Source organism: Stenella coeruleoalba, assembly GCF_951394435.1.
Source record: "Stenella coeruleoalba genome assembly, chromosome: 2".
In the NCBI taxonomy this organism is placed as follows: Eukaryota; Metazoa; Chordata; class Mammalia; order Artiodactyla; family Delphinidae; genus Stenella; species Stenella coeruleoalba.
The window spans coordinates 172238065-172263239 of NC_137147.1; the positions used below are offsets into that span (position 1 = coordinate 172238065).

The following is a 25175-nucleotide window of genomic DNA, read 5'->3' on the forward strand; positions in this document are numbered from 1 at the left end:
AACTTCAGGTGGCAAAGAAATTAAAAACAAAGACGAAATCATGGCTTTGTTGACTGCACTCATGCTTCCTACTAAAGTCAGTATCATCCACTGCCCTGGACATCAAAAAGGAAATGCCCCAATAATTAGGGGAAATAATATGGCTGACCAAGTGGCCCGAGAAATAGCATCGGGAGAAGTCATTCTAGGACTGTCAGATAAAGTTCCTGAAAAACCAGGCCGCGATGAAGAAATCATCCCGGCCACAACAAAAGGAACTTTGTCCCCTCAGCAAGCAGAATCCATGTTACAACAGATGCACAGATGGACACATTTGGGGACTAAAAAGATGGTAGCCTTGTTACAAAAAGCCGGGTACGAAACCCCTGGAATGACAAAATTAGCTGAACAAATTGTGCAGGAATGCGTCCCATGTCAACAGGTAAACGCTCACAAAGGGAAACTTGAAACTGGAAAGAGACTCAGGGGGGACCGCCCAGGAACTTACTGGGAGGTGGACTTTACCGAAGTGCGTCCTGGAAGGTACGGTAATAAATACCTTTTAGTTTTTGTAGACACTTTTTCAGGATGGATAGAGGCTTTCCCAACAAAGAAAGAAACAGCTGCTGTAGTAGCCAAGAAGATTTTAGAAGAAATTTTTCCTCGATTTGGAGCACCAAAGGTAATAGGGTCTGATAATGGTCCAGCCTTCGTCGCCCAGGTAAGTCAGGATGTGGCCAGATATTTGGGGACTGATTGGAAATTACATTGTGCCTATAGACCCCAGAGTTCAGGTCAGGTAGAAAGAATGAATAGGACTCTAAAAGAGACCCTAACTAAATTGTCCTTGGAGACTGGCGGTACCGATTGGACGGTGCTCCTTCCATTGGCCCTATTCCGGGTTAGAAATACACCTTCCCGATACCATCTTACTCCTTTTGAAATATTATATGGTGCCCCGCCTCCCCTCCTCACTTTAGGAAAAGAAATAAAACCTGATTGCCAAAATAACACTGACTTATATGCTAGGCTACTGGGACTCCAATTGGTCCAGAAAGAAATATGGTCCCAACTCGCCAAGGCCTACCAACCGGGAACACCGGGAGAAACTCATCCTTTCCAAGTCGGAGACTCCGTATACGTCCGTCGGCATCGAACCCAGACGTTGGAACCTCGATGGAAAGGACCATACACCGTCCTCCTAACCACCCCAACGGCCATAAAAGTGGACGGCATCGCTGCCTGGATCCATGCTTCACACGTGAAAGCTGCACCAGCGGCGGCATCATCAGGATGGCGGGCCCAAAGAACCGACAACCCGCTCAAACTCAAGCTTCTACGAACCTAAGACTTATAATTTTGGTTTTACTGCCTTTACTGACTGTAAGTGATTTTAGCCCTCACCTGCCCCAACGTCTAACTTGGCAGGTAATTTCTCAAACTGGAGATATAACCTGGTCCATTAGCCATACTGCCCCTCCCTGGACCTGGTGGCCAGACCTTTTTCCTGATGTCTGTAAACTGGCCATAGGAGCTCCCTATTGGGATCTAGAGAGTTATTATGATCAGCATAATGCTCCGTCCCAACTTCTAACTAAAGCTGATTACTCCGGAGAGGGTTGTAAAAACCAGGTCCGAAGAAGTTGGCTCAGAACCCTCTCCTTCTATGTATGCCCCGGGTTCCATCGCCCCCGATCCCTGAATTATAAATGTGGGGGAACTGAAAATTTATATTGCCAAAACTGGGGATGTGAAACCACAGGAGATACTTATTGGAGACCCACCTCAACTTGGGATTTTATTACAGTAACAGCCAACTACACTCATACTTCTTATAGGGGTCCCCGACCCGTCACCCCCGAATGTTCAGGATGGTGCCACCCCCTCAAAATTTCCTTTAGTAATCCTGGAAAAAGAAATAAAAAATGGGTAAATGGCCACTCATGGGGCATTAGATTTTACAAGAATGGATATGATTTGGGAATATTAATGACCCTTAAGCTAAAGATTGAGACCCCTGCTCCTATATCAATAGGCCCAAATCCCGTACTTGGCCCCCCTTTGCTTCCCCCGGCCCCTTCAACTACGTCAACAAAGAATGAGACTAATGAAACCTCTGGATCCAAAGAACCCACAGTTAAGCCTGGGACTCCTCAGGATAGGATGCTTTCTTTGGTGCAGGCAGCCTTTACGGTCCTTAATGCTACAAACCCGGAAGCTACAAAATCATGTTGGCTCTGTTATGCTGCCCCTCCCCCTTATTATGATGCTATAGGATATAGTTCTAATTATACTAATGTCAGCTCCCCGGACCATTGTCGATGGAAACAGAAAGGGAACAGTAAATTAACTCTGTCTTCGGTTTCTGGAAATGGTACTTGTATAGGAACACCTCCCCAGTCCCATCGACACCTTTGTCATGATTTCAACCTCCCTTCAGGCTCGGGATATCTTGTACCTCCCCAAGGTGGATGGTGGGCATGTAACACGGGGCTCACCCCTTGTGTCTCTCTAGAGGTTCTCAACAATTTAGCTGATTTTTGTGTGCTAGTGCAATTAGTTCCTAGACTTATCTATCATTCAGATTCGTCCTTCTTAGATGAATACGAGGGAAAAACAAGAAGGAAGAGAGAACCTGTAACCCTCACATTGGCTGTCCTTCTAGGACTAGGAATATCTGCCGGGATAGGAACAGGAACCACAGCCCTCATACAACAACCCCAGTATTATGCAAGTTTAAGACAGGCTGTAGACATCGACCTTCGAGCATTAGAAAGTTCCATAACTCAACCAGAAGAATCACTCACCTCACTTTCAGAAATGGTGTTGCAGAATAGAAGAGGCCTAGATTTGCTGTTTCTTAAAGAAGGGGGATTATGCGCCGCTCTAAAAGAAGAATGTTGCTTTTATATTGATCATTCAGGAACCATTACCAAAACCATGGATAAACTAAGGGAACGTTTAGATAAAAGGCAAAGGGAGAGAGAAAACGAAAAAGGATGGTTTCAATCATGGTTTGATAAGTCCCCCTGGTTTACCACCTTAATCTCTACTCTGTTGGGACCTCTTATTATTTTATTGTTGATTTTAACTTTTGGACCATGTGTTCTAAATCGCTTGATAGCATTTATTAGAGAACGTATCAGTACTGTACAAGTTCTAATGTTAAGACAACAGTACCAAAGTTTACGAACAGAAGGTTGAGATTCCATGATTGGAATCAATAGTCACAAGAAAAAGGGGGAAATGTGGGACTCGAGGGACATTGTTCCAGCTAATGATTAAGAACTCTCCAGACAATAGGGGCTTCTTAGACAATGGGTGAATTTCCAGGATGTCCGGCCCCCTCCCGAGAAGGAGGGAGATAAACAAAATAGGTGTCTGTCAAAGACCAATCAGGCAGCTGGGGAGAAGGAGGGAGATAAACAAAATAGGTGTCTGTCAAAGACCAATCAGACAGCTGGGGATAAGTTCCCTCTCTGGTTCGAGCCTAAGCCGGGACCAATCAGCAGGAGAACACAACCAAATCTATAATTTACATACAGGGAAGTGGGAACCTATAAAACTGACATATTCGCGCCCAAAAAGGTTCCTTCTTCGACCTCCTGCGTGAGGACCAAGGAACCCCGGTGCACCGGCCTTCAATAAACCTCTTGCGTTTTGCATCGACTTCCGACTCTTGTTGTTTCCTGGGCGAGTCGAAACTCCTAGGAGACCGCGCAGGTCTAACAACTGGACCTCAGTATCCTCTACTCATGAGAAAAAGCTGGATGCCAGGTTCATGCTATGGGAAACCTTGATACTGAACTGGGCTGGGAAAGGAGCAAAGGGCTTGCCTAGATGCAGACCTAAATTCCTGCCTGGAAGTGACAGCTCTGAAGCAGCTCCAGAAAGAAGCAGGTGTGGCGGGAGGTCAGAGGGATCCACCCTCTCCCTGCATCACCTTTCCTTTAAGTGGTTCCTGCGATGGCCCTTTCCCAACCCTTCACACCATTGTTATTGCATATTTGCATATTCTGTATTCTCTCAGTACTTACACGGAGAATCAGTGGTTTCAGGTCTTTGAATGATCCTAAAGAGCTGAGACAAAAGCCTTTGGGCATTAACAAGCCATGGAAATCAAGTCTACTTATGTGATAAGGAAGATAGAGGCTTTTCAGTGTTTGTTGGAATTGCTTGGGTGATGGCTGTATTATTTTTCATATATTTATGCACAGTAACAGTTTTGTTTCTTTGTTCTACATTTAGAACCTTTTTGTTAAAAAAAAAACACCTAAGAGGACTATTCCTATCAGAGATTGACTTTATCACTCCAAAAAGTAATCATGTCAATCTCTTGTTCTAAAGCAATGCAAGTTAGTTAAGATTTTCATTATTATTTCAGCATATTCTGTCCTTTTCCCCCGGAATAGTTATGAGGACAGAAGTAATGTCTTTCTAACTTTGGTTATTTTCTCTTGAAACATTTGTTTCTTGGAAAGTACAAGGGCAAACTCGGAGCACATTGTATGCTTTAATTCAGTGTTAACTGGTCAGAAGGCAGACAATGGAAAGTCTGAATTGGTTTTTAATTTCCCTTTCTCTGCGATGTGAATATAATACTTTGCCAGAAATAAAACTGTCTGATCAAATGAAAATGGGAAATGAGAGATAAATATGGGAAAAGTCTTTGTTGCACAACAGTCACATTCCTAGAAAGAAAAATAAGTATGCAAATAGCAGGTCATGACAATTCTTATAGAACATACTTCCACTTCAGTTCAAACAGCAACAGAAAAGACGGCAAATTCCCTCTTCAAGATTTTAAGCCCAGTTTTTCCCCTAGCATACCATGGGATTTTATTCCTCCGTGCCTTTTGTCTTGCTGTTTGGTCCATCTGAAAATCTCACCCTCCTTCTTCTCTGTGTCAGCATCTTATGTGTGCTCCAATACTAGTATGATCATATAATTTATTGTCCAAAGAAAACCTTTGAGAGTGAAAGTGCAGTGCTAATAATGAATAATTATGCTTGGAAAACAGTGTAAACTGGGACTATCCCAAGCAACCTGGGATGTTTGTTTGTTTAGCCTATTCAAGGAGCGGCACAAATGCCCTGCCCCTTCCATGCAGCATTTCCTGATGCCACAAATCAGAATGACTTTCCCCTTCCTCTGTGCTTGCCTTAGGAATTTGCTTAAGTCTATGACTGCGGTGACCCACAGTTTAGTTAGTTACATAGTCCTCTGTATCATCTGCTAAAATAAGAGCTCCTGGGGGCAAGAAATTTTTTTTTGTTCACCTCTATATCCCCAATTTCTAGCCGTGTGCTTTGCTCTGAGTTCAATAAATATTTGCCGAATTGAAATGTTTGATTACTAATCATTGTCTAAAATACACTTGAAGAGAAAGAGAAACTCAGGAGTTGGATGAAGACTTGCTGCAGAATTTCTGAAATGTTCAGTACGAACTGGTCTTCCATCCACATCCTGGCAGTGTCTGGAAGCTTCAGATTATGACTGAACCGCAGTAACTGTCCAGCATTACAAGGTAAGAATTGATTTGTCACCCTAAGGAGGGAGAAGCTGAAGGTTTGGGACATGGCCCAGTTTGTTAGAGCTCTAAAAAATATTTCCATATGTCATAAAAAGTAAGAAATGTTTAATTTGACTGTAGGAACTTACTTTTAGTTATTCGAACTCTTTGGAAAATAAAGTTTGGTGGGGTCTATATAAAATATCCACATAAGAATAAATACTGATGCTAGACTTTCAGATGTTTCTGAGAAATGAGGGCGTTTGAACAAACTGAATGTTGTACTGGCTTTAGAATTTCTTATCCATGTATTTCATGTTATGTAGAAGTCATGATATGCATGCATATAACTATAAAGTTTCCATATGTGAACAGCAGTATAAAAGTTTGTGGATTGATTCAGACCCTCTTGAAATGAATTTGTAAGTGTTAAAACCTACTCAAGGTGTTAATATTTTGGTAGAAATCTGCAACCTTGTTTATCCACCTTGTGTGTGAGACTCCTTTTAAATTTCCTCCAAATGAATGGGTCTGGTCCATTAAAAGCTGAAAACACTCTGTTCCCTTTGGCTAATGCTTGACCTTTTTGGAGCATCTTAAGTATCAATGATATAACCTGACATTTACATAGCACCTCTGTCCTCAGCTCAAAGAGCTCATTGTTATGGGAATTCTCACTGGCATCTTACTCATCATTGTGTCCTCCTAAAGGCACATCCCCTTCTAAGACCGAATCTTGTTTATTCCCATTTTTTTAGTTTATTAAGAGAGTATATGCTTGTTTCCAGATTCACTTAACATAACACAATTCTAATAATCCAGTTGTTTCATTTGTATCCCAAAAATAAATTAAATAGAAGTAAATTATTCCATATCTGTTACCATTTAGCAGCTACATTTTTTCCTCAGGAGCAGCCCCAACCCTGGAAGTGAATCAGTGCTTGACAGTGGCCAAAATGGCCAAGAAATGCTGAAGACACTAAAAGTACAGGAGACCCAGTGTGGAGGAAGAGGCTTGATGTACCTAGAAGAGGGTGTTGAAAACCAGTGCCAGTAGCATTAAGCTGAGAAGTATCAGAAAAGGGGCAAAAAAGGGGGAAATAGGAGGCATCCAGGAAGAAATGAAAACAATTAATAGAAACAGCCAAAACTGTGGATGGGGCAAATCACAGCAGAGGGGAATAGTTACAGGGTCAGGAAAATGCAAACCGTCTGACTGTAGTACCAAGTGTCCTCAACAAACACTTTGTAGACGCCATCAATCTCTACAGTCTGTTGACTTTAAATAATGGAGATCACCCTTGATGATGTGGGTGGGCCTCATTCAATCAGTTTAAGGTCTTTTTTAAAAAATTTATTTATGTTTGGCTGCATTGGGTCTTCGTTGCTGCACGCAGGCTTCTCATTGCAGTGGCTTCTCTTGTTGTGGAGCACCGGCTCTAGGTGCACGGGCTTCAGTAGTTGTGGCACACGGGCTCTGTAGTTGTGGCTCGTGGGCTTAGTTGCTCCGCGGCATGTGGGATCTTCCCAGACCAGGGCTCGAACCCGTGTCCCCTGCATTGGTAGGCGGATTCTTAACCACTGCGCCACCAGGGAAGTCCCCAGTTTAAGGTCTTGAGAACAAAAACTGAGAAAGAATTCTGTTTCAATACTATGGCATAAAAATCCTGCTTGAGTTTCCAGCCAGCCCTATAGATTTCAGACTTGCCAGCCTCCACAGTTGTGTGAGCCAGTTCCTCAAAATAAATCTCTCTCCCTCTCTATCCATCCATCCATCCATCCATCCATGCTGTTGATTCTGTTTCTCTGGAGTACTCTGACTGTTACTGATTTTGGTATTGAGAGTAGTTCTAGAGGAACAGAATCTTAAGAGTGAATTTTCTGAATTGGTTCTGAGGTTCCTGGAATTGGTTCCCTAATTTGATTAGCTTTAAATGCACTACTGACTCTTTCTGGTGGGAGAGAGGGTACTGATAATCCATGGTGTAATGTGGCAATAGAAATGTACAAAATCTCACCACTGAATATTCCTAATCCAGTACCTACAGGAGGCAAGGTTCTGGGCGACCATCTGTTTGGTACCTTAGAACGTTTTGTCAAACCAGCAAGTATAAGGAGATTGGCTTCTGGCTCCTAACTGCTATGGGCAGTGTGGGGAAAGAAAAGTATTAGTTCCGGGATTCAGATTCCCACTTCTACCACCACATGAATCATCTGAAAGTTTCTATGTCTGTCTTGAAAGAAATCCTTACCTCCTGTAGCCCTGGAGCTGAGCTTTATAAAAACCAGACACAGAATCTCTGCAGTTAGCAGCTGAATTACAATGCAAATTAAATTTTCAGCTTTACAAGGTGTTGCAGTGAAGGCATTGATCGGGAAGGAATGGAGTCCTGAAAACTGGAATGGGGCATACGGCTAGATCCTGATGAAGCTGGGGACAGTGAGTCTTCTTCACAGGTACAAACAGCCCTTAAGCCACTCCCACCTGAGGAGATTAACCCTGCTTTGCCTGATGAAATTGTAATGGCCTCCCCTGAAGGAGCTGCCTTGAAAAACATGGCTGATTCTCCTAGGACATGCCCCCACCACTCCTCTTTGCTTCTAGACCCATAGCTAGACTCAAGTTCCAGCGAGCCCCAGATGAGGTGCAAAGAGTGACCCACAAGATGTGTCACACCACAAAAGACCCCATAATTTTTCCAATGTATCCAGGCAGGAATATGGGGAATATTTATGGGAGTTGAAGTTGTGTGTGATAATGGAATGTAAAGTTGGATCAGGCTGAATTTATGGAGCCCACTAAACAAAAATTCTGGGTTCAATATTGTAACTTAAAGAGTTAGGAAAAGCTCTTTTTTTTCGCGGGGCGGCTGGGGCAGGGATGGTGTTGGCTGAAACATAGACTGAAATGTCTCCTACGCTAAATGAAGTTGAAATGCCAGAACTTCTTTGGTATACTGTAGAAGAACATATCCAAAGGCTTAGGGAGATTGGGATGTTAAAGTTAACTTGTCATATAAGATCTGCTCGCCCCCATGACCAAGGGGCCAGAGGCCACACTATGACTATAAAAAACAAATTTGTGAAGGGAGCCTCAGCATCCTTGAAGAGCTCTGTGGTCGCTCTTCTCTGTAGGTCAGAAATCATAGGGAGAATGGCTACCACTGACTGGGATCCTTAAATGTCGTGGGGATAATTGGATCCCAGGGTGGCAAGGGCCGCTGGTGGCACTTAATCACCAATACAAGGCAAGAGTTGTTACCGTAATGGATAGCAGAGTCAAGGCAGCAGTCAAAATAGCCTGACTCGCAGAGACCTGTGTCATTGGCCAGTTGAACAGTTTCCCTAAAAGAGAAATAGATGGGCAGTCTCCGAAATTCTGGCTTGATTTGCATATGTGGAAAAGCTCTAAGTCAGATGACAGAAGTCTAACTTGAATCACCACAACTGAAGAGTCATGGCCCTTGAGTCAATTCCCAGCCCTGAGCTGGTTTCCAGACCCAGAACCCCTTGAATAGAGAGGAGACTGTGTCCCCTGGAGAAGGACCTCATCACACTGCCAAAAATTTATACTATTAATCTTTCTCCCAGCCTTCTCCAAACATAACTACTGCCTTTTACAAGGGTGACTCTGCACTGGGGAAAAGGAAAAAATCAGAGTTCTCAGGGACGATTGAACCCTAGTTCTGAACTGACACTGTGGGTCAACAGAGTAGGGGCTTATGGAGGTCAGGTGACCAATGGAATCTCAGCTCAAGTTTATCTCACACTGAGTTGCCAAACCCATCCTGTGGTTAATTGCCCAGTTCCAAAATGCATAATTAGAATAGAAATACTCAGCAACCAGCAGAAACTCCAAATTGTTTCCCTGAACTGTGGAGCATGGTATGAAAGGCCAAGTGGAAGCCACTAGAACTGCCTCTACATAGGAGTAAAGTAAACCAAAATCAGTGTGAATTTCTGGAAGTATCACAGAGATTAGCAGCATAATCAAGGACTTGAAGGATGCAGGAGGGTTGGTTTCCACCACATCCCCATTCAACACACTTATTTGGCTTCTGGAGAAGAGAGAGAGTTCTTGGAGAATGGCAGTGGATTATCATAGACGTAACCAGATGGTGACTCCAATCACATCTGCTGTTCCAAATGTGGTTTTCTTGCTTGAGTAAATTAACATATCCCCTGGTACCTGGTGTGTAGCTGAGCTATTGATCCAGAAAAAGGTTTTTTTCTCCATACTTATTAGTAAAGACCACTGGAAGCAGTTTGCTTTTAGCTGGAGAGGCTAGAAATACACCATCACTATCCTACTTCAGGGGTACATCAATTCTCCAGCCCGATGTCATAATTTAGTCTGCAAGAACCTTGATTACACGAGACCTCTTTTCCACAAGACATCACACTGATCCTTCACCTTGATTATATGCTGATTGGAATGACTGAGCAAGAAGTAGCAACTACTCTGGACCATTGGCAACAGATGATGACATGCCACAGGGTGGGAAATAAATCTGAACAAAAATTCAGGGGTCTTCCACCTTCGTGAAGTTTCTGGGGGTCCACTGGTGTGAAGCATGTTGAGATATCCCTTCTCAGGCGAAGTACAAGTTGTTACATCTGGTCCCTCCTGTAACCATAAAACAAGCACAGTGCCTAGTGGGTCTCTGGATTTGGGAGCAACATATTACTCATCTCAGTGCACTCCTCTGATCCATGCATCAAGTGACTAGGAAAGCTGCTAGCGCTGAGTGGAGCCCAGAACAAGAAGGTTCTCTAACAGGTCTATCCTGCTTGCCAGCTGCTCTGCCCCTTGAACCAATAGGTCCAGCAGATCCAGTGGTGCTTGAATTGTCAGTGACAGATAGAGATACCGTTGGGAGCAGACAGGCCCAACAGATCGGTTGCAGCTCAGACCCTTGGGATTTCGGAGCAAAGCCTGCCATCCTCTGCAGACAACTACTTTCCTTCTGAGAAAGAGCTTCTGGCTTGCTGCTGGGCCTTAGTAGAGACTGAATACTCAACCGTGGTCCACCAAGCTACCATATGACCTAAGCAGCCCATCATGAACTGGGTGTTTAGGTGGATGGTCAAGGGCTTGGAAGTAACATGATTGGAATACTGGTGACAATAGAGTCTGGGGAAGAGGTATGGGGAGAGACCTCCCTGAATGGACAAAGAAAAATGAACCTGTGTGTGTCCCAGTGCCTACCAAAGGGTGACCTCAGCAGAGAAGGATTTTAGTAAGCAAGTGGATAAGATGATCTGCTCTGGATACCTCAGTCTCTCTCCCATTCACCCCTGTTATTGCCCACTGGGTTTATGAACACACTGGCTGTGGTGGCAGGGATGGAGGTCAGGCCTGGGCTCAACAACATGGACTTCTCTCCAAGGCCAAGGTGGCTATAGCCACTGCTGCGTGCCCACTTTGAGGCCAACAGCGAGTCTTCAATATTCTATCATTCCCCAGAGCGATCAGTCAGCTACCTGGTGGCACGTTGATTACACTGGCGATGGTGACAAATTATTTGATCAAACACTAATCTAGGTGTTGCTGTTGAAGGTAGTTTGTAGATGTGATTAACATTTACAGTCAGTTGACTTTAAGTAAAGGAGATTATTCTCATTAATATGGCTTGGACTTATCCAATCAGTTGAAGGCCTTAAGAGCAAAAACTAAGGTTTCCCACTCTCAAGACAGTAGCATAGATATTGCCTGAGTTTCCAGCATACTGGCCTACCCTACATTTCAGACTTGCCAGCCTCCACAATTACGTGAGCCAATTCCTTAAAATAAAGCGTCCTCTCTCTCTCCCTCTCTCTCTCTATATGTATATATATGCATATATATATGTATATATATATATTATTAGTTCTGTTTTTCTAGAGAGCCCAGACTGATACAAATGAGGAACTAATAGCTCTTACATTGTTGACTTGCTATAAGAATTAAATAAAATAATGTGTTAGTAACTTAATATGTCCCTGGCACACAGTAGGCCTTCAAGCAATGATGATAGCAGTGGTGACAATTACTGTTACCTCATACACATCTTCTAGGAGTTCTTTAGCTGCATTTAGCTTGTATTTGTTAAGGCAGCAACAGGGTGATTCCAAGAACTGTTTCAATTTCTTCTCTTCAAACAGCAGTGAAGGATCAATCGATATTTTCTGCTTCTGCGGGTCACACAACCTTATAGGCAGATCATATTATTCGGGCTTCTCGAACATGACTCATCACTCTTCCTGGACAAGCAGAGGTGAGAGATGCGGAGGGTGGGAGAGAACCACTCAACTTGATTCACGGCACCTGGAGGAAATGAAGGCACAATGTAATATGAGGTCTTTGTGTCAGTACCAACGAGCAAGGTCCAAAGACCAATCCTAAACACGGCCAAGCAGCAGAGGGAATCCGCAGCTGAAACCACATGGATCCGAGGCTAAAGGCTGATCTGTTCTTGAAGGGGTTCTGTATCAGTCAGGGTCCTGTCAGAAAACAGAAACCACACTGGTTAGTTGGACTGGGAAAATTTAACATAAAATTATTAACCAGTAACAAGCGATTGACTTCCAAGAGGGGGAACGAGAAGTCTTCGTAATAACAGAAATAGCAGATGCAGAGTGCAGCCCCTGCCTCTAGGGCTGAGAGAGGGTGCCCAAGGAAGGAACAAGCATGGAAGCAGCCCCCGTCCGTGGCTGAGACCCCCTGTTGGAGAGGATGTGTCTGTGCATCTGTAGCCCACTGGATGGAGGAGAAGTTTCCTGAGATCCCACAGGGCAGGACTGGCCGCCAAGAACCTCCCCGTGGAACTCATTGGGTAGCAATAGAAATCACTGGAGACTGTGCACCTCCAGCTCTCCCGTGCCCCCTTGCAGGAAAAGGGGCCATGCCATGAGAGCAAGAAAAATACAGGCCCAGAAAGAAAAAGAGAGGCCTCTTTCTCTTCCAATGTCTCTCCCTCGTGCTCTAATGTCAAGGACTAACGTTGCACCAGCTGACAAAGGAGAAGTGTTCCGGGTCCATCTCCAGGAGCACAAAGCAGGGCAAAGAAGAAGGGTTTGGAGCTGAGACAGTGATAACCAGCAGAGGTGCAAAGTAGGTAAAACCAAGGCACAGGTTGGGAGAAAAGTCCTGAGTCCATCAAGGTCATTGTCAATGTCATGCTCATGACCTCTGATGAGGGAGTATTGAGACTAGCAGAATATTGTGGACATAACAGCTCTTGAATTAATCTGCTCCTGAACATGTAACTGCACATTCTCTAAAGCTGCCCTCCCCGATCCAGTGCTTAAAAGAAATGAAATACACCAGCTCCCTGTTTGTCTGGGCAGGCTGGCTTGGGTCCTAATGAGACGTCTACGGCATGCTCTGTGTTAGGGGCTTTGTGTCATTACTAGTAACTTCCCAGAGCATAAGCTGGAACTAAACAAAGGGAGATTTGGAGTCAGCATTAGCTACAGGAGCATATAAACCCAATTTGAATATTTTGAAATTTAATTAACCCCTACTATGAATTGTTTGATGGAATTCACCAACTCAGAGTCAGACCAGTTCCTACCACAATTTGATTGGACTTCTTAACCATATGGTCACGTAACAGGTTCATTGAGGGACACTGGTAAATCTTTCCCAGCGAAATGTTTAAGAGAATTTTATCAACCCCAGTCTCAAAGGACTTAATTTAGGTATAATAACTCCTTTTTCTCTTTCTGCTGCTGAAATGTGGAGAGTCTATGAATAATTGGAGTTGCACACAGCAACCCACCCGCATGGCCAGAACAAGCCTTAAAGTGGGTTCACGCCCTGGAGACATGCCATCTGTTAACTCCGGTTCTGGGAGAGTCTTCTTTTCTGGCCTGGAGGCTTATTTTTCCTGAATTAAGCTAATTAGCCTACGGTGGACCCAGCTCTGTGCCGGTGTTGAGGGAAACTGTCTAGCCAGGACATAAAACTATGAGAAGGCTACGAAGAACTAAGGAAGGGGCCTCAACTGTGTGTCACAAACAATAAAGACAAGAAATATTCAGGCACAAGGACAACCAGTGTATGTGACTGTCCCTGGGCAGGACTCATGAAGAAACCAGCCCAGATTTTGTCTGACGTTTTGGTGTATTTTCTTTGGTGGTGGAGTAGGGTGGAGGGTTCCAGTAGAAGAACGACTTGAAGTGGGTGATAATACAAATCCTGGGGTCCAGTTCTGCTTCCTCGACTCATTAGTTCTGTGACTTGAGGCAAAGTGCTCATTTAGCCTCAACCTGCTTGATTCCCAAAGGGAGAATGATGACAGATGATTTGTCCTCCCAAACTGAGACTCTGTAAACAGTCAAGTTCCATCAGCGTTTATGATTATTCAGAAGGTATATTTAAAAAGACGTGATGAGTCAGAATATCTCTTTTCTGGGCCATAACCTCTCATGCTCACCTTTGAAAAGAATTGCATTTAAACACATCTGAAAGAAAAACCACCTTCAGCTGCATAATTCACCCAGAATAAAGACAATAGGAAGTGCAACAACAGTCCAGGTCCATACGCGTATATTTGTTTGCTCCTTATTTTAACCCAAAGAAGGCAGTGATTCTTTCAAAGCCACAGGCAAACACGCCAAGCGCCCAGGTTTCGATGGCAGATGACAGCTGAGAGTACAGGACGAGCTGAAGGCTCTATTTTTAGGTTTGAGTCAAAGAATAAAAATCAGACCTTCCTGTGGGAATCATCTACACTGACTCATGCGACATCATCAGGCCGGAATAAAATAGCTCTATAACCCAAGCGTTCATTACCTGAAATAAAGAAACAGAAGCAGATTTTGAGATTCCTCTCTCCATACCCTTAGACGTTGGGAGCACTCACTGAGATGAGCATGGTGCCCTTAGTCAGTGTAAATGAACCCAGCAGCAGAGCTGGCTGTTCAATGGGAAAAGCGGGGGAGGGCGGCACTTAAAAAGTCAGTACAGACTAGAAATTAAAGAATATTTAAATCCAAGGCAAGGAAGAAAGCACCAGCCACTCTAAATATTATTCAGTCAGTTGCTTGACTGATAATGTCTAAGCTTTCTGCCCAACCTGAATTGATGGGTCTGTTTTCATCTTCCAGGGCCAAACACACAGTACTGGGTTACTTCAAGAATGTATGGAATGTGAACACAAAAACAACATTCGATATCGTCTAGGTATTATGGACTTGGACTCAGAAATGTAGATGTCATCTGATTTAAACCCCTTCATTTTTAAAGTGAAGTAACTGATGGGACTTCTCTAGCGGTCCAGTGGTTAAGACTTCACCTTCCAATGCAGGGGGTGCAGGTTCGATCCCTGGTTGGGGAGCTAAGATCCCACATGCCTCGTGGCCAAAAAGCCAAAACAAAAAAACAGAAGCACTATGGTAACAAATCCAATAAAGACTTAAAAAATGGTCCACATCAAAAAAAATCTTTAAAAATACGTAAAAAATAAAGTGAAGGAAATTATACCCATAGAATTGTAACAACTTTCCCCAGTCAACTAATAAGTAAGTAACAGCATCTAGACCACACAGAACAGAAATACTCAAAGACTATATGGTTAAGTTCCTGATTTTCAACAGGGGGAAGAGAAGGTTCCAAGAACTACAGACTAAGGTAATGAAGGAATCCTAGATTCATAGCTGGAAGCAGCATAGAGATCATCGATTCTGACCCTCTCAGTTCAGAGATGAAACAGGACAAGACAGGGTATGGTGCTGGCCCAGCGACATTCAGTCAGTTGATGACAGAACCCGGGCTAGAACCTGGGTCTCCTGATCTTTGCCTGGGGATCTTTCCACTTCATTAGCATTGAGATTCTTCTCAGGCAAAATTCTAGAATAGATTATTAAACAGATGGCTTGGGAGCATTTAAAAAGGAAAGCAATCATTAGCAGGCAGCATGGGTTCAGTGAGAATAAGTAAGTCATGCCAGGCTAAACTCATTTCCTTTTTGACGTGGTTACAAACAAGTGTACACATTATTGTAGGATGTGAAAACGGGGGGATACTCCAACAGAATTGAGGTGAGCTCCATCTACCCAGCTTAAGGTCATAGCTAACCTATCTTGGTCTATACTTTTCCTCTCCTTGTTTCCCTGGCCCATGCTGTTTTCAGAACTCTAGAATCCTCCATTTCCCCACCTAAGACTGGAGCCAGTGAGAATCTACATCCTTTCTTATAGAAACTTTGTGCAGCTGGAATCCTTTAACCTTTTCCAAATCAAAGATATGGGACTTATATATTTGCAGAATTTGTTTTGCTTGTGAAACTAAATACTGGGGAGAAGGCACATAAATATAATATCCTGAGTGGAGGAAGACAATGGGAACATTAGATTCACTCGATTTTTCTAGTGCTATTTGGAAAATACCATGCATCCTTAAATGCCAAGAGCCCCAGGAAAGGAAGGAAGATACCATTACCAAGTGATACGTGCAGAGATGCACATCTCTCAATTTGTAACGAAATCAAATGTCAGGCTGTCCCACGGTTAATCATGGTATGTATTATTATGGAGATGCGATATAGATGAACTTGGAGAGGAGTTTGGAAAATCTGTTTGAAGGGAGAAGGGGTTTTAATCTATATAAATCTTTGTCAAACCCCTGCCTTAGGCTGAGCTTATTTAATAACATTGCCCACCACCAGGATGTCAGAGGGCAACCTGAGGTGACCAAAGTTTTCTAGATTAGGGAGGGTAACCCAGGAATCTTAATAGAATACATAGTGCACCTTGATTGCCCGAGACTTCCATGGTCTCCTCATCAATCACTGCGACCATATTTTAGGACAAAGCCTGTGTTGATTAATGGTTCTAGAGTTCTCTAGAAGCTGACCACTGCTCTATTCTTGACTCTTTAGTGTTTAATTGATGTCCTGGATGAAGGCATACATTCTTTGTTGATCAAGTTAGTAGCCAAAAATTTAGGCTCAACTTAACTTCCTACCAATTAATTCCATGCAAAGATGGTGCAGCCCCAGAAGAAAGTCAGTGCTCCCTGCCGAAGGTGGTTAAATAGAGGCTGGATGAAGCTTGGTGGAGACACAGCCCAGGGCATCTAATGCATCTATGAGGCTATGAGGCTAAAATAGTCTTTAAAAATTCTATTTTGTGATTCAATTGTTCTAAAATAAAGAGGCATGAAACTATCTGAAATGCAAATGAGTAGCACGTATTAATGGTTAGGAAAAGTAATGTTTGGGTTTTTTTCATGACTTTTCTTGGTTTTGCCTGTCCAGGGTGACACATGCCATATGTGTTCAATATGATTCAGACCCAGATGAATAACTCAGAGGAGGCCAGCCGACACCAGGGAGACTTCTAGGTTAAAAAGATGAGAGTGAGTCACAGATTCATGTAAAAAATTGTATTTGCAGGACAATGTTTGGATGAGAAAAAATATCCCAGAGGAAAAGTGATCTGTGTATACATCCTAGTTTAGAGGAAATATCATTGTACTTAAGGGTAGAAATTGGTCCTATTTTAAATTCCATTTTAAATCATGATGATGTTTTCTGATCATCTTTCAAATGGAAGTCTCCAGGGTGCTTTCAAACAACTATGTAGCAAGAGGAGCTCTCTCCCTTTTGAAAGGGAACCCAAGGGTGCCTGGCTCCACGGGGGCTGGTGTCAATTCTCAAACAAAGTCCATCCTGCCCGAATCAGTCTCTACCATGCGGGAATTACTTAACGTCAGCAATATCTTCCCCATTTTCCTAAACACTGTAGTCAAAAGAATGCAAACAAAACAAAACTAGAAAGTGTCCCTAAAATCCATGATCTTCCTGTGACTGGATGAGAAATGGATGTAGGTCACAGGCTGGCTTCAGTTCCGGCAGGAGTGATGAACGAGGGGCCAGGAGCACGAGGTTTCTTCCAGTTTTCATGCTTCCATCGCTTTGGGTCCTCATCTGAGTCTCACATTCTCCATGAATCCCCACTTTGGGGGGAAGGATTCTTAGAGATGGGATATTTGAACTAAAGCCCAGAAGATGAGAATTCAGCCCCAGGAAGAGGTTTTCCGGCAGGCGCATCAGCAGGTGCATCAGCAGGTGCCAGTGTCCTCGGGGAAGGCAGCTTGGGTTTGTACTTGAGGAGCTTACAGGAGCTGGGGGGGGCCATGAGAGAGGAGAGAGCAGAGCAGGCTGCAGAGGTTGGAAGGGGCCAGATCACGCAGGGCCTTTGTGCCACAGTCGGGCATTTCAGGTCTTTATCAGCACTCTGAAAACAATAAAGGAGTTTAAGCAGAGACATGTCCTGAAGATTCCTCAAGCTGTTCTAGGGAAAATAGGTTGCCAACAGCCTCAGGAGGGTAATAAGTAGGAAGACCAGCTTGGTAGCAGCTCACGATGTGGGAACAAGCATGATATGATTTCAGCTAGAAGGGCAGAAGGGGGTAGTGGACAATTGAGATATAGTTAAGAGGTACAACTGACAAGACTTGCAGCAAAGAGCTGAGATGTTATTGTATAGATAATCCAGTGAAGTATAAGTGGGTTTAAAAACTCTGAATATCTGTACAAATGCAAGACATGGCTATTACTATAACAACACAGACCAACGTGTGTGGTTCAGGCTATAAAATGCTACTATTGGTAAACATGCCTGCTAAATTTATTCCTGAACATAAGGAGGAAAGGGTCCCATATATACATTTACCCACCAGGCGATTCAGTAGACAGGACAAAAATCATCCACAATAATTACTGTTCCAACTACCACCCACTGTCACTCCCCATTCCCCGCCCCCCATGGAAGGGCTAGGATGGCTCCTTTTGAGACAGAAATGCCCTTGTATATCTGGGCAGCATCTTGAAATTGCCAGTACCATGCTGCTCCCATGACTGGTGCCATGACTTGTTTCCAAGAGGAGCATTCCCACTCCTACCCAGGGAGTCATCTGGGACATCCTTGACAGCCTTTCTCCTTCTGCAGGGCACTGGGAGTTGCAAAAAGATGCATCCATAAAGCCAAAGTAGCCATGCAGTTATGGAAGCCCCAGTCAAGCCATCTGCATGATATTGTATGGAAAGATGAAGCAGTTTGTCATCTGAATTTTTGGTCTTTGACTATAAGGATGAGGTTTATTTAGACATAGCCAAAATCACTGCTCCATAAAGAGCTTAGGGCTCCCCTGATTCCGGAGGATGCTATATAAAACTCAGTTCTATTTCCAAGACTGCTATAGGACCAAAATAAACCACCAGCAGTCTGTACGTTCATTTATACATACATACTGTACCTTCTCTAACTGAAAATATTCACCCAACAGATTGAATTCAATATGTTTTCCCTGAAGATGTTATTCTGAAGAAGTGCTGTTACCTAAAATTAAAAAGATAAGAACATTAATTGCACGTGATTCCATTGCCTCCACAGTCTCCACTGATGAGTCTCCTAATTGCTCCAGTCACAAAGTGAGAGAATCTCAGTTTAACGAGAAAGTATATGGTTGAATCCTTATATTTTGGGCAGGCCGCATTCAGAAGTCAGAAATTAACAGCTGTGTTTCAGGGAAAGTGTCTTTAGAATATTTCCAATCCACTTGGGATCAGTGTTTGCTTTCTAGATATTGCAAAGCAGGAAATAGATACCAATATAAAGTGGGCAATGTGGAGTCCCTTTGAAATTGTACTGGTACATTTTTTTCGGTTAAATAAAGAAAGACTATTTTAAATGATATTGCTTATAGTAAGAATACTATCAATTGCTAATAGCATTACTAATTATTCTAGTCCTTTTTGAAAGCAATTAAGCAATATGAATCAAAAGCAATAAAAAATTTATACCTTTTACATACTTTTATCCTCAACTAATGAAATTATAGCCTAAAAATATTCCAAAATATGGGGAAAAATCACATGCGTAAAGAAGTATTTCAGATCATTCATAATAGTAAAAACTTAGAAGAAACCTATATATCCAACAACAGGGAAATGATTAAATTATGGAGCATCCACTCAATCTAATATGAAATCTTTCTAAAAGTAGGCTTATAAAGACTACAAAACAGTATGAATAATGCTTATGATATGATATTAAATAGTGAGTCAAGCTTTATAATTACTTGACTTCAGTAAAATATAAAAAGGAAATGCCTATATTGGTAAGGACAACTATCTAAACTGGATTTAGCATTTTTAATCAAAGAGATAGTATTAGATAAATTATATCTGCAGAGACTTTGGCTTCTCCAAGATCTTGGTGTCTTACTTAAAGGCATTTATCGGTCAGGATTCAGTATGGGAAGCAGAAGCACTAGGATTGATTCAATAAGGGGTTTATTATGGGGTTGCATTTTATGGAATTTTGACTGCTGGTGGAGGAGGCTCTGCAGGGCTTCGTATCTCTGTATCTACAGAACAGCCAGCAATGGCGGGAGAACACTGAGTAGATGAGAATAAGGGCAAACTAGAACCTGAAAGGATAAACAAACACCTGAGGACTCAAGTCCCCTGGAATGGCCTTTCTGTCACTTGCACTAAAGAGTTGTAATGATCAAAGCAGATCAGTCATGGCACTGGGATATGTCCAATTGTTTGGTAGATACCCCATACTGGCAACAGAACCCATGGAACTGAATGACTGCCAGCCTGCTCCAGAGACCAAAGGGGCAGGGCCAGGGTAAACCTGGGAAGACTAAAGGAATTTAAGAGATTGAGGGGCCATGGGGGACAAAACAAGAAAAGTCACATTAAAAATTGGGAGATTAGCAGCTTTGAAAACTCTTCCTGTCCATCAAGGAACTTGGGAATCAACTGAATGGAGTAAAGCAGCCACTCTCCAACCGCCACCTTCTGTGCCTTCTGTGAATGTTATACAGTAGAACTGAAACGTGACCCTTGTCAGAGAGCTGCTTTGTGTGTTCTTGCAGGCTCCATCTGTGTTTGGGGCCCGCTGATAAAGGGGTGACGCATTGTGAAGACAGCCAAGGCTAAGCACTGTCCATCAAGGCTGGTTCCTAGTACAGCATCCATGCCTCTAATGTACAGCTGTGTGCAAACCCATAGAAACAGAAACCAAGAAAACCAAGACTATGTGTCTATAATGCCTTCATGTCCACTAGAAAAATGCCAATCATCAGTCCTTTCTGGACATAATACATGTTTGCATATGACTGATTTTTTTTCTCTGCCAAGTTCACCAGTTAATAATAATGACCTATTGCTACACCTTGAAAGTGAAGGTAATCTTGTAATTATTTCCCTCTGAGATGGATTTCCTTCCCTTCCACTTCCCTCACCAGTATATCCTTGTCCTCCAAGACTCTTAATAGAATATTCTGCTGCAAATATGCCATTGTGGGAGAGGGAAGCTTTGACCCCAAACCTCTTTGTCTCTGAATCCTGGGCTTATGTCTGTCCAGCGCTCTGAGAAATAAGCATGATTTGTGAGTAAAAGCTACCCTGGGGCTCACCTAGACTCACAATATAGCCCTACAGTTTTCATGTTATCTTGTAATCTGGGTGTTGCTTTGAGGCCCTGGAAAATAACACTTTAAAAGATTCACATTTCTCACATCTAAAGGAAGTTCGTTATTCCTTTATTCCTAGTGGGAATAAAGTGGGAATAGCTATTGGGAAGAGGACTGGTGGAAGCTTGTTATAATACAACAGAGTTAAAGAAAGAAAGAAACACATCAGGATAAAGAGAAAACAATGGGGGAAAAGTAAGCTGCTGTGAGGGTAAGGATAGAAACCACAGTGTATATCTAACATCCTAAGAAACTGAGCTGTACATTTGACTCATATCCCCCCAGCTTACAGGGCAAAAATGAAGAAGTGGTTATTATCACTAACATTTATTTTTTATAGTTGCTCAGGGGATGTTCTAAAATCTCATGTTAAGTGTTCTTAAGAAAAGCTACAAAGAAAACAAGGAAACCATAAACAAGACGAAAAGACAACCCTCAGAATGGGAGAAAATATTTGCAAATGAAGCAATGGACCAAGGATTAATCTCCAAGATATATAAATAGCTCATGAAGCTCAATACCAAGAAAACAAACAACCCAATTAAAAAATGGGTGGAGGGCTTCCCTGGTGGCGCAGTGGTTGAGAGTCCGCCTGCCGATGCAGGGGACACAGGTTTGTGCCCTGGTCCAGGAAGATCCCACATGCCGCGGAGTGGCTGGGCCCGTGAGCCATGGCCGCTGAACCTGCGCGTCCGGAGCCTGTGCTCTGCAACGGGAGAGACCACAGCAGTGAGAGGCCCACGTACCGCAAAAAAAAAAAAAAAAAAAAAATGGGTGGAAGACCTAAATAAACATTTCACCAAAGAAGACATACGGATGGCCAAGAGGCACATGAAAAGATGCTCAACATCACTAATTATTAGAGAAATGCAAATCAAAGTTACAATGAGGCATCACCTCACACCAGTCAGAATGGCCATCAGGGAGGGAGACAAAAGGGAGAGGAGATATGGAGATATATATATATAGATAGATATATATAGATATATATAGATATATGTATGTATAGCTGATTCACTTTGTTATACAACAGAAACTAACACACCATTGTAAAACAATTATTCTCCAATAAAGATGTTAAAACAAAAACTCTAAAAAAAGAAATCTACAAACAATAAATGCTGGAGAGGGTGTGGAGAAAAGGGAGCCCTTCTGCACTGTTGGTGGGAATGTAAATTGATACAGCCACTGTGGAGAACAGTACGGAGTTTCCTTAAAAAACTGAAAATAGAACTACCATACGACCCAGCAATCCCACTACTGGGCATATACCCTGAGAAAACAATAATTCAAAAGGACAGATGTACCCCAGTGTTCATTGCAGCACTATTTACAATAGCCAAGACATGGAAACAATCTAAATGTCCAACTATAGTTGAAAGGATAGAGAAGATGTGGTACATATATACAATGGAATATTACTCAGCCATAAAAAGGAATGAAATTGGGTCATTTGTAGAGATGTGGATGGACTTAGAGGCTGTCATACAGAGTGAAGTAAGCCAGAAAGAGAAAAACAAATACTGTATATTAACGCATATATGTGGAATCTAGAAAGATGGTAGAGATGAACCTATTTGCAGGGCAGGAATAGAGACGTAGACATAGAGAATGGACATGTGGCCACAGAGGGGGAAGAGGAGGGTGGGACGAATTGAGAGATTAGGTTTGACATAAATACACTACCATGTACATAGTGTACCATGTACACTAGCTAAAATAGATAGCTAATGGGAACCTGCTGTATAGCACAGGGAGCTCAGCTCGGTGCTCTGTGACGACCTAGATGGGTGGGATGGGAGGGCATGGGAGGGAGGTCCAAGAGGGAGGGGATATAGGTATACATATAGCTGATTCACTTCATTGTACAGCAGAAGCTAACACAACACTGTAAAGCAATTTTACTCCAATAAAAAAAAAAGAAGCAAACAAAAAGCACAAAGGAACACGAGGAAACCCTGGGAGGTGTAGATATGTCTATTACCTTGATTGTGGTGTTGGTATCACAGGTGCTTATCTATATCCAAACTCATCAAACTGCACACATTAAATGCATGCAGTTCTTTGTATACAAAGTATACCTCAACAAAGCCGTTTAAAAAAACAAATAAGCATATCTACATTTTAGCCATTTCCTAGTAGTATCGAACAATAGGTTTGCTGAACAGAAATCCATAATATGCCATAATCAGAACAAAACATAACCACGGACCATTAAAAGAGTACTGAGTCCAGCTTTTAGAATATGGATGATCCATGATAACATGGGGATAGAAGTAAAGTCACTGGGGCTCGGGGTGGATAGTACCTCTGCTTCATATATTTCCACAGAAGTCAGCGCCCTTCAAAACACAGGAACAGTGAGTTAAAACAATCTTAATTACAGAAGTGAGTCTGATCAGGAGATATTATGCACCTTTTAGGCTGACCAAGAACCGCTTAACATTCATTAGGTGTGTACTCACACCCTAAGTTTTTAAAGGTAAAATGAAATTTTAATATAATAAAGTTGCACCTGGTTAATAACAAGGCTACAGTTCCATGTACACTAGTCTGCGTGTGAGGATAGCTTGGCTAGTTACACCTAAGTCATATATATGTGTGTGTATATATATATATATATATATATATATATATATATATATATATATATAAAACTGTTGGTTTGCTTTGCTTTACAACTTTTTTGAGGTACAATTGATGTAAATAAATTGTCCCTATTTTAAGTGTATTATCTGATGAGTTTTGACATAATAAACTCCCATGAAACCATCACTACAGTCCAGTTAATGAGCCTTTTTATCATCCTTAAAAGTTTGGCTCACCTTTTTCACACTGTATCTGTCATTATCCTTGCTTTTTATCTGCCTGTTTCCACGCTCTAGCAAATGATTGACTTTTTAGCACCACGTTCATTGCGACTGGATGGGTAGTTATCATTGACCTTTTAAATATGGATTGATGATTCTGTCACTTTTATAGGTATCGTAAAAGGGATTTCCTCTTGGGCAGAAAACAGACTCCTCAAGTGAATTAGTCTCTATGTATTTAAGGTGGGCTAAGATGACTGGGAGAACTAGCCAGTCATCTCTTATCTCTCGGCATGGGAGTAAAACATTCAAAATGGAAAGGATATGAGCAGCTGTGGGGAGATGGTACCCCCTCAGTTTGAGGGAACTGCGTAGGGAAAAAATACCCAAAGCCTGAAGTGCTAGGCAGGAGCCAGTCCATAATCTCACCATAAAAGGGGCATAAACTTTAAAAGATGCTAGGCACTGGTGAAGGTCTAAACAAAAGGGAAAAAAAGGAAGGATGAAGTGGGGGGAGGGAGGGAAGGAGACAAAGATGATATTAAGAATAACAGAGAGGAGGGGCTTCCCTGGCAGTCCAGTGGTTAAGACTGCACGCTTCAATGGCAGGGGGTGTGGGTTCAATCCCTGGTCGGGGAACTAAGATCCCACATGCTGCGTGGCCAAAAAAATAATAGGAAAAAAGACAAACAGAAAACACGGCATTAAGGTTTTGGGGTAAAAGATATGCTTAGAGGGCTTCCCTGGTGGCGCAGTGGTTGAGAGTCCGCCTGCCGATGCAGGAGACGCGGGTTTGTGCCCCGGTCTGGGAAGATCCCACATGCCACGGAGCGGCTGGGCCCGTGAGCCATGGCCACTGAGCCTGCGCGTCCGGAGCCTCCGCTGAGCCTGCGCGTCCGGAGCCTGTGCTCCACAACGGGAGAGGCCACAACAGTGAGAGGCCCGCGTACCGCAAAAAAAAAAAAAAAAAAAAAAAAAAAGATATGCTTAGAGTGACTTTTGTAGTAAAGAAACCAAAGAAGCTTGTTTGTAAACAAACAAGCAGATGTTGCCCACCATTCCAGTTCTACAAGGATCCAGTCATGAACCACTGAAGTCATGCACTGACGGTGTGCCCTGTGGGTCATTCAGGATAGGAAAAAAAAAGGAAGCATTTTGTGTTTTGGATATACTGGCCCCTAGACAGTTAAGCTGCATATCTGAGGAAGTGTTTTGAGGTCCTCAGATTCTTGCATCTTCCCATACATGAGAAGCACTAAAATTAATATCTTGAGATAGATGTTTTCTGTGATTAGCAGTCCTCTTTCACCAAGATGCATACTTAACTACATCCCAGCCAAAAAATTTCATCAGTTCCTCAGAGCTATCATCTCCTGGGCTAGAGTCCCCAGTAAG

At 42.7% G+C, this 25175-nt stretch overlaps 1 long non-coding RNA gene across 1 annotated transcript; it reads left to right on the forward strand.

Moving 5' to 3' along the window:
* The first annotated feature begins 4944 nt into the window (after window positions 1–4944).
* LOC307183055 lies at window positions 4945–16955 on the forward strand. The gene is made up of 3 exons (XR_013827339.1): window positions 4945–5507; window positions 7835–7949; window positions 16736–16955. It is a non-coding gene; the product is annotated as an uncharacterized lncRNA (long non-coding RNA).
* Window positions 16956–25175: the final 8220 nt, after the last annotated feature.